General features: G+C 42.6%; 1 protein-coding gene across 1 annotated transcript in view; it reads right to left on the minus strand.

Moving 5' to 3' along the window:
• The window catches only part of MCTP2 (multiple C2 and transmembrane domain containing 2), a 208166-nt gene that overhangs the window by 32273 nt on the left and 161806 nt on the right, over positions 1-14087 (minus strand). The window lies entirely within an intron of this gene.

Raw genomic sequence — 14087 nt, forward strand, 5'->3', positions numbered from 1 at the left:
ACTAAGCCTGAAAATTGAAAAAAAATAAATAAATACACATTAGAAAAATATTTTTTTTATTTACTCCCCCACAGCCCTTATAAGCCATTTTATGAAAAGAAAAAAAATCTAATTCATCCCTGTAATCCACCAAATTTGCCATAATCCTCTGCATACACAGATCTGAAACTAGAAGAAAAAATATAAATTGGTTAGTACATTTTTGGCGTTCTCTACTGGGGAGAGCGCACATAATGCAATGTCTTCCCAAACAAGGTGCCTCCAATTGGTGCAAAACTACAACTCCCAGCATGCCCAGACAGACTTTGGCTGTCTGGGCATGCTGGGAGTTGTAGTTTAGCAAGAGCTGGAGTCTCCTTGTCTGGGAGGACACTGCCAGAAGGGTCTGTTCCCATTATACAAAACGTACACACACCCTTACCAGCCTGGCTCCCGTCTGTAGCTCCGCCCTAATAAAGTCACAGCTAGGGGGCGGAGCTACACAGATCCGCCAAGGACAGGAAGCGAGGGAGGTAAGTTGACCTCGTGTTCTGTATACAATATATACAGCTATCTATAGATAGCTGTATATCCTGTATATACCGCCCAAAGGGGCTATAGGAGCAGGGAGTCCTGTCAGTCTGGTGTATAGTATACACAGGTACACTATGCACCCCTGTATACTATATGGCCGTCAGAGGTGAGCAGTGATGCTGAACATCATTACTAATCTCCTTATACTCTGTGGACCAAGCGCTCCGCATCCGACCCACAGAGTGGTACCTGAAGGCAATAAAAAAAAAAATGCCAGATGGGACATATTTGGCTGTTTCCACACCAGCAAAAACATCAGAAAAAAATGCCAGAAAAACTGCCGAAACGCAGGAAAAAGCTGTGGCAGTTTTTTCTGCCGTTTTTGCTGGTGGAAAAAAAAACCCTCATCCTAGCCTATTACATGTAGGAGTACAATGAAAGGTGACTTCTATAAACAGCTAACACAAGATCCACCATTCATACTAGGGTATGGCCACAACTCCCCTCCTTCCTGGGTTACAGGACATGCCTAGAAAATGTCATCTCCAGACTACACTTTCCCCTGGCCTACCTAGTTGCTGTAATGCAAATCTCTTAATGCTATTAAAAGCAGCCCAAGCAAGATGGCTGCTCCCATACATCAAAATCAAAAGGGAATCTTTCATCAGTGTTACCCGCACTAACCTGTTGGTACAGGTGTGGTGTACAGGTGACAGTGATGATAACAATACTTACCTAACTCCCGATCCATGGTTCCTTTTGTCCATTATCTTCCTTGTTTGGATGGAAGGCTTGGTGTACGGGTCTCCGCTGGTGGTTCCCCAAGTCTGCATGCAGCCAGGCTCAACAAAGAAGCAGCAGTGGTGAGGTCAGCGTACTCCCAAAGCTCAGCCAGTGCACCATGTCTGCCATCCGATTGAGGAGGATAATGGGCGAACGGGAGCACAGATCAGGGTAGGTAAGTATAGTTATCAGTGTCAGGTTAGTGCAGGGGATACGGATAACAGTGGATGCACTGCCGGCAGTCACAGAGAGACGGCTCTGCTCCCTGTAGCTCTGGGAGTCCACTTGTAGAAGTGGATTTCCCACCGGCAGTCACAAGCTGATACACAGAGCTACCCGGCCATAGCAAGAAGCTCACTCTGTGACTGTCAGCAGCACATCCGCAGTGTCAACTTTGCAATGTGTGTGACCCCACCTAAAGAAGAAATATTAACAATTAAAGTAAATGAATAAAAAATAGAACATATGATGCATCAGTAAGAAGTTTTAAATAGTAAATCTAAATAAATAAATTGGTGATATAATTAACCAGTTATAGACAAAATATAAATATGGTAACTATGAACTATTTATGCCCAGATCTATTTGACACATGTTTGTACAAGCCAGAGATGAAGCCATTGCTTGTATCCCTGTGTTCATTCTTTAAAAGCAACGAGGGAGAGTGGGAATCTGAGGATCTCCTTATCTTCCTCACATGCATAACCCAGACTACTGACAGCCAGACATTTCTCAGCAGACCATGTTGAGGAGACTCTGACAAGAAGCCTCACCTTTGCCAACTTTTCAAATGAAGGGCTGGAGCAATTAGACAGGGAGTCTAATCTTAGCTGAGTGCATTAACACTCTTTGACCTCCCAAACAATAGATTAGGCCTCAGACTTGCAATGCTTCCCTTAGGCTTTCAAGTAGGCGGTTATCTTGTTTAAATGAGCTACGCTAAAGCTATGCAGTGTGTATCTTTCTTATGAAATTGCTGAAGTAGACTATATTATACATCTAATAGAATTCCTTCCTCTGGACAATGGAGTGGATTTATCTCCATTAGTCTGCATAACCATGTATCTGAGATTCTGTTCTCATAGTACAGACAGAAAAAATATATATAAAATTAAACATCCTGGCTCGGTGCGACAATAAAGAGTGTTCTACAGAATCGGCATGTTTAACAGCTTCATTCATAATATCTGCATTGCAGTGTGACCAAAGGTCTGCACACACTATTACCACAATTATCATTGATTTGTGCAGTAATTCCTCCCAGATGCATTAGAATGTAGAAACAAAGCCCAGGGGACTAGAGAGTTTTTTGGATGTAAAATATATATTCTGCATCACAGAGAAGCCAACCTCCTGCCCACTAAAACATTACGTAATGTACAAGTTAAGTTAAAAAGGAAAAATCCACTTTTGAGCAAAGTTAAAATAGTTACAATCCTATTACTATATTGACTTTGTCCTCTATCATGGATGGCCAAACTGATAATCGCTACGCAATGACCCCCTAAACTTATATCCACATTATACAAAAACCTTTCCTACCTCCTCTCTTCCAAAATGGGAGACAGATCTCGAGGTGAAATTTACCCCCGAGATGGTGCGAAAAATATGTTCAATTCCCCATAAAGTGTCCAGATGTGTGCGCATTCATGAGAATGGGTTCAAGGTTATCAGCAGATGGTATAGGACCCCACGATATTACCTCTCACTACTCTTCAGCAAATTCAGACTCATGCTGGAGATGCAGGAAAAATAGGTGTACGTTCTTCCACATCTAGTGGTCCTGCCTGTTAGTCCGAAGGTGGTGGAGTGACAGCTTCGAGTTATGTAACTCAAATCTGCCAGTCTTCTCTCCCCTGTCCACCAGACATTGCCCTCGTATCAGTCTCTACATCCTCGTCAAACCTCAAAATCCCCTCACTCTTCCTTCACCTTTTAGCGGCTGCTAGACTACTGCTACCCAAACACTGGCTTTCTCTGCAGCTCCCTGAGAAGCAGCATTGGATCGCCAAGGTGGATCAGAGACGTGTACTAGACCGTCCTTCCTGAGGATATGGCAGCCATGGAGAAGGTTCAGGAATTTCACTTTAACAGTCCACCTGCCCCCTTCCACTCTTACTATTCTCTTTTCTGTCTGTTCCCTACCTTTCTGCAACAGCGCTCCACACACAGACACACACACACACAATTTTTACTTCCTATGATAGAGCCAACAAATCATTTCCATCCCATATCAGATCCGCCACTGCTTAATGTTATTGTTACTATATGTTTTTGATGTTGTTCTCTCCTCTTCCCCTCCTTTTTTGCACCCCCCCCCCCATCCCTCCCTGGTTCGCTATATACAGCTATTTTACCAGTCTAGCAGTATGCATTTGTGATGTGGCTACAGGTTGATCCACAGGATAGGGGATAAGTGTTTGACTGCTGGGACCCCCCGCGATCTCCCAAACGGGGCTGCGGCATTGCCGCGCTGTGCGCTGGCTAATGCGATTAGGGTCGACCTCAGTGGGGTACACCCCCTCCACATACAGCTCTATGGGAGAGGCGGGGAGGCACGAACGCTGCATCCCCGCCTCTCCCATAGAACTACATGGGAGGAGGCTCGGCGGCCGCGACATCAGTAGTAAGGTGGGGCAGAGTAAAAGGACTGCAAAATTAGCTTTTGCCTAGGGTGACAAAAACATTGCACCAGCTCTGTGTATAGGGGTCAGACAGACTACTATTCTTTACAAACTCTTGGATTTTTAGTCAATTGATTGCAATTTAAAACCTGGACATGTGAATACATCCTTAGGGCCCTATTTCATGGCCTTACACTTGCTCTAAGTGATAAGCTCCCATCTTGTAGATAAAATAATAAAATAATATATATATATATATATATATATATATATATATATATATATATATATATATATATATATAAAAGGGGTCAGTACTTTCCTCAGGGAGAGGACACCTCTTCAGGTGTAACGGAGATTCAGGTTAGGCCATTTAGCACTCCGCAGGCATTCTGGGTAGGGGAATATGCAAAGCAGCTCATTACACAACCTTTTCAGGTAGTGTTCCCTGGTATCAGCTAAGCTCCTGTTAAGGAATATAAAAAGCTGAACGGGATATATGCCAAGCCAGACTACTCCCCAAAAGGGAAGTTTCAACCCATCTGCAGACAGCTGTTTCGGGGTTTTTGCCCCTCGTCAGTACAGAGCAGGGTGATCTGGCTTGGCTGTGGTGAGAGGCCTGAGGCTTTAAAAGGGGTCAGTACTTTCCTCAGGGAGAGGACACCTCTTCAGGTGTAACGGAGATTCAGGTTAGGCCATTTAGCACTCCGCAGGCATTCTGGGTAGGGGAATATGCAAAGCAGCTCATTACACAACCTTTTCAGGTAGTGTTCCCTGGTATCAGCTAAGCTCCTGTTAAGGAATATAAAAAGCTGAACGGGATATATGCCAAGCCAGACTACTCCCCAAAAGGGAAGTTTCAACCCATCTGCAGACAGCTGTTTCGGGGTTTTTGCCCCTCGTCAGTACAGAGCAGGGTGATCTGGCTTGGCTGTGGTGAGATGCCTGGCGATATTCCCCTACCCAGAATTCCCCTACCCAGAATGCCTGCGGAGTGCTAAATGGCCTAACCTGAATCTCCGTTACACCTGAAGAGGTGTCCTCTCCCTGAGGAAAGTACTGACCCCTTTTAAAGCCTCAGGCCTCTCACCACAGCCAAGCCAGATCACCCTGCTCTGTACTGACGAGGGGCAAAAACCCCGAAACAGCTGTCTGCAGATGGGTTGAAACTTCCCTTTTGGGGAGTAGTCTGGCTTGGCATATATCCCGTTCAGCTTTTTATATTCCTTAACAGGAGCTTAGCTGATACCAGGGAACACTACCTGAAAAGGTTGTGTAATGAGCTGCTTTGCATATTCCCCTACCCAGAATGCCTGCGGAGTGCTAAATGGCCTAACCTGAATCTCCGTTACACCTGAAGAGGTGTCCTCTCCCTGAGGAAAGTACTGACCCCTTTTAAAGCCTCAGGCCTCTCACCACAGCCAAGCCAGATCACCCTGCTCTGTACTGACGAGGGGCAAAAACCCCGAAACAGCTGTCTGCAGATGGGTTGAAACTTCCCTTTTGGGGAGTAGTCTGGCTTGGCATATATCCCGTTCAGCTTTTTATATTCCTTAACAGGAGCTTAGCTGATACCAGGGAACACTACCTGAAAAGGTTGTGTAATGAGCTGCTTTGCATATTCCCCTATATATATATATATATATATATATATATATATATATATATATATGTCAATATTTGTGTAGAATTGTTGTGTAGAATCTACTGCTGTTAATTGCTGACTTTTTTTTATTCTGCATTGCTTTTTCAAATGTTCAAATACTAAGCATAGGATGGTAGAATTGCCACTAAGGATTATCTCTGCCCATTATATGCTGTAGAATATTTTTAGCATTCTTGCAGTGTGACACTACCATAACAGGATCTCTTTGTCAAGGATTTATTAGTAGAAGTCAAAGAGTTAAGAACTGTAGAAAAGGTGTACTCAAAAGTTGCTTTGAAATTGCAACTTTTTGCAGAGATTTACACACACAAATTAGCACTATTTGAAATATGGACATAACGTGAATAAACCATAAGCTGAAAAGTTTGTGCAGAAGTGCTAACAGCTGAATGAACAGTAGGTGGCAGCAACTGCAACAATGTGGTTACTTTAGGTTACAGGATATCGGAGTGTTACAAACCATTGCATACCTGGAATACCCCAAGAGATCTCCTTTTTTATATGCACACATTATATATGCATTGGTTTAACTGCCCCGAACATTTTTTTTTTTGTTTTGGGTCTTTGCTAGTTAATAAAAATAAAAAAAAATAATCCATTGATCTTTGAGTTTCTTATGAAAAACTTTTAGGTAAGAAGAATCCCCATGGCAAAGGTGTCCCAGTCCAGATATCTTTCAGTCTGGAAGATTACGCTATTATCATAACTGTATTTAATTACAAATATTTCACTTTTTAACCCCATAAGCATGGCCTTCCACTAAATACATTTTTTATATTGCACATCCTAGGAGTAAGAAGACCTGGCAGAATACTACAGTTTAGGAACATATTGCTTGAGAAATCATAATACTATCTCGGTGCCCAGACTGATCCAATAAAAACTAAAATCGCTTCAGGACAGCAGCACCCCAGTAACACCGAAACACTGTAAAAATCCATGCACATCCTGAAGTGCTTTTAAGATTAGGAACCTGCTAAAAACCATGAAGTACAGCAAGTAAAAAATCTAATGAAATTAAACAAGCCTCAGATACACATGTAGACTCCAACACCATTCCTGAGAGTTTGCTGCCATCTACTGGATACCTAAAATATGACAACATAAAATATCTACACGGGTGATGCATTGAAGTGTAAGGTTCCTAGGGTGTTCTAAGTAATTGTGTTGAATACATCTATAAATAAGGTAGAACAGCAATTGGGGATTCACCTACTTCTCTACAAGATTTAGTAGTCATGCTTATAGAAAGGATCAATTTGGGTTGGATATATATAATATGAAAATTGCATATACTCTAAAATCCTAATATAATAAACAGGATCAAAGGTTGATCTTCATGCTGGAGTCTACAAGTAAGAGCATGCATTTCAGGAATACATTGATAACTGGTCATGAAGATCATATTGGCATTTGTATGACCTGAAAGCATTCAGTTTGGGTCATCAGAAACAGTCAGGTCAGGAACACGCTCGAGTAAAACATGCTATATAGGGTGGGGGTCATACAAGCAGTTTTTTGCTGCTGTGTATTTTCCTACCCATTGACTACAATAGGTAGGAAAATATGCAGCAAAATATGGCATGTGAGACCCGACATATGAAGTATATTGCTGCAACTCCCTTAAAGGAGTACTGCAGCCAAAATTAATTTATCCACTATCTACAGGATAGGGAACAAGTAGCTGATCGCAGGGGTCCGACCACTGGCACCCCGTGTTCTCCAGAACAGGACCCAGTCTTGCTCATTGAGGAGCTAGTCATCTACCGCTAGATGGCACACACTCCATTCATTTCTATGGGAGTGCCAATGATGCCCGAGTGCTGGACTCGGGTCTCCTGGGATTTCGCACAGAAATCAATGGAGTGCGTGTCATCTACCGCATGCAGCCGGGTCCCGTTATGGAGATCCTATGGATAGGGGATAAGTTAATTTTGTCTGCAGTACCCCTACAAAGCATTAGTGTCATATTGTATAGACATTTCAAAGGTTTAAATAGTATTGGGACCCAAGACCCACTGCGATTGTGAGTATTAAGCAGATAAAGTGCGTGGCAGCATCTGATTCACTTCCAGACTGTCTGCCAAGTACAATTCTTTTACAGCATTAATCTATGGAGTGAAAGAATCAGATCAGGCGGCTGACTGGTGAGTGAAGCACACTGTCATACACTTCGTATTACTCACTCTGGACTGAGATCCGGTGCAATGTAACTTTTGACATGTCAAAAGTTTATATTAAATGAAAGTAACACTAATTAAAAGGGGTTATCCACTATAAGGTGATTTTAGCACGTACCTGTCAGGCAGTAATGGACATGCCTAGGACGGATCTGCGCTTGTCTTGGGACTAAATGGCTGCATCATGAGATTATCATAACACAGTGGCTAGCTTTTTGTGAACTTGTATTTCCCGTTTGACTTTTCTATTTTTGACTACAAATCCCACAATTCCATTTTCCTCCCTCCCACACATCAGCCACCCCACCCATTGAAACAAAAGACCTGTGGTTTTCAATCAGGGTGCCTACAGCTGTTACATTAGTCGCAGATTAATCTCTCTCCCACCAAGCGATCCTTCCACTCATTGAAGCAGACAGGCTCCCTGTCATCAGCTGACTAGTGAGTCAAGTCTCGGCTACATTGCAACCTGGGACATATCTGAGACAACAGTCATTTTGTATGCTGGTAAAAATAAATATTGGGGTGAAAATCACAAGAATTGTGAGAAAACCGTCACACACTGGTACAGACACTATATTATGAACTGCGCTAACTTTATAGCCCCTGTAGCATAGTCAAATAAGAATTCTGGAATACACCTTTAAATATATCAATTTAATGTATGGTTCTAAAAGCTTTATTGTTATGTAATTTTACAAAGAAAATCTTTATTTTCCACTAAAAATTCTTGATTGATAAGAGAGAAGACATACTTTCTTCCCCCTTGAGTTAAGTATTGGGTGAGAAATATTATTTGTTCAAGGTGATCAATGGAAACTGTTTATTACTGCAACCAATTTATTTTCCTGTGAATCAATTTACATTAGTTTGAAATAATGAATATATAGTCAATTCAAACAATAATCATGAATGACTAAGAGGGTTTTCAAGGGCTACTAAATAGGCATAATTGTAAAGCCTGCAGACCCCTTTGGACCACTAACCAATTGTAAATGCATCCTACTGGATGTAAACTGACTCTTGTTTTCCGAGAGACAAGTGGTCAGCAGAGCAGTCTGGCAGCGGCTTACCTCCCCTTTCCTTATTCACAACTCATGAGCGTTCAGCTGAGCCAAATATTCATGTGTATAGGGAAGACGTGAAGAATAAGGCACCGTAGGAAGGTGAAGACACCAGCTGTTAGGGCATAATGATTTGAAACAGACTGTATCTGCTTTTACTTTGCCCATAGTTTATAAACTTCTATCCCAGCTAGTTTGTAATTCCGCCAACAGTCGGAGAGAACGGCTGAGTCACAGCAGAATGCCTTCGCCCTGCCCTCACCCCCATGATGGACGTACAGGGCTCCAGGCTAGGAGCGGGAGGAGGCGTGCCTCTGCAACTCTGCCTGTCTCTCTGACTATTTGTTGGAATTACAAAACAGTAAACACAGGTATAGTCTGTTTCATTTCATTATGAAAGTGACTGGCTACATAATCAGCTCCTAAAGGGGTAGTCTTCTGCAGTGTCATCATCAGAGGTTTATGACTGAGGAAAGGTAAGTGCCCGGATCAATAGGCAGAATGTGAATACCTTACTGCAGCTGGGTAGCATCATTGCCTTACTTCTAATCTAGAGGCAGCTAAAGCTGTAGATTAACAAATTCTTTAAGTGCCCCTGCCATTTAAAATGTATGCTGGAGATGATGTCCATGGTTGTATTTGAACCCAGGACCCCAGCAACTCAAGGCAAAAGCACAAACCACTGAGCCACCATGCTGCCCACATACTTTGGTTAACTTGCCACATCTCGGAGCTCCTAAACTAGATTAGGGAAGGGGCTGTAGAACAGCAAGAGACAGGATTCTCCTAAAATTGTTGTCCACTGGATACCAGGCCCAGTCTATAGACACCTTTTAAAGGGGTACTCCGGTGAATTTTTTTTTTTTTTAATCAACTGGTGCCAGAAAGTTAAACAGATTTGTAAATTGCTTCTATTAAAAAATCTTAATCCTTCCTGTACTTATTAGCTGCTAAATACTACAGCGGAAATTCTTCTCTTTTTGAAACACAGAGCTGTCTGATGACATCATGAGCACAGTGCTCTCTGCTGACATCTCTGTCCATTTTGGGAACTGTCCAGAACAGCCTATGTTTGCTATGGGGATTTCCTTTTACTCTGGACAGTTCCTAAAATTATTTACAAATCTGTTTAACTTTCTGGCACCAGTTGATTTAAAAAAATAAAATAAAAATAAAAAGTTTTTCACCGGAGTACCCCTTTAATCTCCAGTCCTAGGGGCTATGTTGTTTAGTGGAATTACACTCCCAAGCATGCTTAAATGCTCCTCCAGCAACTGCATTCCCAGCTACTCTATGCACACACTACATATATGAACTTGAGCATCTGAAACATTAGATTTTCTCTAGTTTAAAGGAGCTACAATAAAATGTGCACTAATTGTTAACGCAGAATGAGTATGGTCAATATACTTCATAGGCAGATTACAGTATATACTTTATAGTGACAGTATCAAAAAAGTAGGCCACCTATGGAGTACGCTGTAGAAGGTACATTTATCCCTTGAGCCAGCAAATGACTTGGGCCTAAAAAGTTTATTTTATCTATCCGACAACCCAGCAGGTTGGAGTATCATGTGCCAAGAGCAAAGGGTGTGAACTTATGTTGATGTCTTGGAAAAAAGTGAATTACCGGTATATGGCAAACTTCAGGCCAATGTCTGCTTCAGATCACCATGTCAGAAACCCAAAGACACGTAACAAACTGCAGTCACAGAGTGTAATGAGAAGGAAGGTAAAGCCTGGACAATAAGCCAGACACTCTGCAGGAGCCCTCCCCAAACCACAACAAGGGTTTCATTTCATCAACAGATCAGATTAGGCAGCTAAAATTATTAGAGAGCTGCACTTGTAGCTGTCACCTGCGGTGGGTATAATTACAGGCTTCAGCTCAGAAAACGCCCACGTCACACAGCAATAAAAGGGACCCGCGGGCTGCCAAGTTCAGGCAGACAATGCAGACTGCACAACACCCAAAGAGAGCCCACAAGGATCAGCCAGGAGACTAATAAAAATGACAGCTTAGAAACATACAACAAAGCCTGGAACAGCCTAAAATACTCTGATGTTCAACTGGCCAGCAATAGGATCCCTTTCTTTCCAGATTACTAGAAAGAAAGGGACATCCATGAGTTAAATGATGAATTCTCCTAATTTACTCAGAATAAAGCTATGATAATACACAGATTATGTACCCAAGGCAAAGAGCATTCACACACTATGATAGACTGGTACACACAGCCATTGGCAGATTTAGGCAACTGTTTAAAGTGGATTGTGGCCTTCAGACTTTGGAAGAGAAGAAAAGAAGAGTCAGGTGTGCAGCCATTGTTCTGGGAGAAAAAGAAGACAAAAGGATGTGCTCCCTTGTGTGATACCCAAATAACAAGTGGTAACGCTCAATGTGAATTAGCGCTTACCAGATGTGGTTGTACTCCATCCAAGTACAACCATGTAAGAGAGTATGTTCAGAAACAAGGTCTCAGCAGCCGCTCTGCTTCACATAACCACAGATACAATAGAAATTCCCTCCAAACAGACAGAGATCAAGAAGGCGCTGGAGATGATGAAGGCATGATGAAGCGGAACTTCCGCAAAACGCGTTGCATTGTGGGAATAAAGAAAAGCTACATTTTATTTGATCTCCAGCGCCTTCTTGATCTCTGCCTGTTTGGAGGGAATTTCTATTGCATCTATTGTTCTGGGAGGGAAAAGACACCAGCAGGGCCATCTGAGCCGCTGTCTACAAAGCAAGCGCTGGCCCCATGGATTGTACACGCTGCAGAGGTAAACATACACTCTGGAGCACCAAGTACCAGGCAGTTAGGGCGTATTTATGCCCTGCATCTTCTAGGGGTTAAGTGCCATGAAGCCTCAACAAGCAACTTCTTGAGAAAAAGAGAGAAAAAGAGCAATAACTCCTTAAACTCTTTGCCACTCTGTAAAAATTTTGTGCAGTATAGGATAAAAGAGGTCACTGCCATTAGGGAATATTGTTACCATGAAGGGGTGTACTTGGTCTACAAAAATGTTTAGTTTATGTATACAGTCATGGCCCTGAAGTTTTTCAAGAAAATTAAGTATTTCTCACAGAAAAGGATTGCAGTAACACATGTTTTGCAATACACGTTATTCCCTTTGAGTGTATTGGAACTAAACCAAAAAAGGAAGGGAAAAAAAAGGAACTTTGACATAATGCGACACCAAACTCCAAAAATGGGCTGGACAAACTTATTGGCACCCTTTCAAAATTGTGGCTAAATAAGATTGTTTCAAGTATGTGATGCTCCTTTAAACTCACATGGGGCAAGTAGCAGGTGTGGGCAATATAAAAATCACACCTGAAAGCAGATAAAAAGGAGAGAAGTTCACTTAGTCTTTTCATTGTGTGTCTGTGTGTGCCACACTAACCATGGACAACAGCAAGAGGAGAAGAGAACTGTCTGAGGACTTGTAACCTTGAGATTGTTGATATATTTCCACAATATTGGTTCTCAAGTCCATCTTCAGAGATCTAGATTTGCCTTTGTCCACAGTGCACAACATTATCAAGAAGTTTGCAACCCATGGAACTGTAGCTAATCTCCCTGGGCATGGACAGAAAAGAAAAATTGATGAAAGGTCTCAACGCAGAATAGTCCTGATGGTGGATAAGCAGCCCCAAACAAGTTCCAAAGATATTCAAGCTGTCCTGCAGGCTCAGGGAGCATCAGTGTCAGCACGAACTATCCGTCAAAATTTCTATATTTTTCACCCTATAGGACGCACCGGCATATAAGACGCACCCAATTTTAAAGGTGCAAAATCTAGAAAAAAAAAAAGATTCTGCACTCAACAGTGATCTTCAACCTGCAGACATTGGCTGTCCAGGCATGCTGGAAGTTGTAGTTTTGCAACATCTGGAGGTCCGCAGGTTGAAGACCACTGGATAGGAGGTAGTACTCACGTGTCCCCGCTGCTCCGGACCCGTCACCGCTGCCCTGGATGTCGCTCCATCGCTGTCGCCGCGTCCCCGACGCTCCGGACGTCTTCTTCCCCGGGATCCACGCACTCTGTCGCCGTCATCACGTCGCTACGCACGCCGCTCCTATTGGATGACAGGACGGCGTGCGTGACGATGTGATGACGTCTAAGGAGCCAAAAGAAAAGAGAAAGCTAGCAGCCATATATACATTGCACACCACAAATAATCAATATATTCCAGAAAAAATATATAAATCTTTATTTCTCTCAAGACAGACAGATGAGTACATACAATTAAAAAAAATTAAAAACACATAATCCAAAAAGCGGAGGAATATAATCCTACTACGCCCACCCTGCAGTGGGTACAAATTGCCCTAAGAAGTGAGCCAGTCCCGGACTAATGGAACACAACCAATGTATGCAGCAAAATCTAGAGATTATACCAATAAATAGCACCTGGCAAATATGAGTACAATATGTAGAACGCCTAGCAGCCTGACCAATGTAGGTATAATACAAGAATATATATGTTGTAAATCACGGTGCAAATATATCTGGCCAGTATAAAGTGCAAAAAGCTCAGTGCATGTAATAAGTGTGCCAAATGTGGAGTGCAATACTACGACCTGAGAAAGAGTGCTGTATGTCCATCAAGTCTGGCTGTCAGGCTCAGTGCTAAAGTGCTGCTACCGGGACTCCTCACATCCAAAGCAGGGAGAAGCTGACCCCACGCGTTCCGCCTCCAGCTACGGAGGCTTCCTCAGGAGTATATATTATATATATATATATATATATATATATATATATATATACACTCAATGTGTGTGTGTATGTTCCAGCATCACGTCCAAACGGCTAAAGATATTAACATGAAACTTGGCACACATGTTACTTATATGTCAACAACAAACATAGGATAGGTTAGGGCTGCACGATATTGGAAAAATGTGTGATTGCGATTTTGGGCTTAAATATTGCGATTGCAATGCGATATAATAAAAAAAAAATGGTGAAATCCCTCCATTTCATGTCCAATCGCCTCCATTTCACATCTACCTACCCATTTTATGCCCACCGCCTATTTCACATTCTCCCCCTTGTCACATTCTCTCCCCACGTCACATCGCCCCCCTTGTCACATTCTCCTCCCCCTTATCACATCCCCCCCTTGTCGCATTCTCCTCCCCCTTGTCACATTCCCCCACCCCTTCTGTCACCCCCCCCCCTCCTTTCACATTCTTGTATTGCAGCAATACACTGGGTTTCCCGGGCGGATTTCAAATCTTCCGTGGGA

The sequence above is a fragment of the Hyla sarda genome, chromosome 4 (assembly GCF_029499605.1).
Source record: "Hyla sarda isolate aHylSar1 chromosome 4, aHylSar1.hap1, whole genome shotgun sequence".
Classification (NCBI taxonomy): Eukaryota; Metazoa; Chordata; class Amphibia; order Anura; family Hylidae; genus Hyla; species Hyla sarda.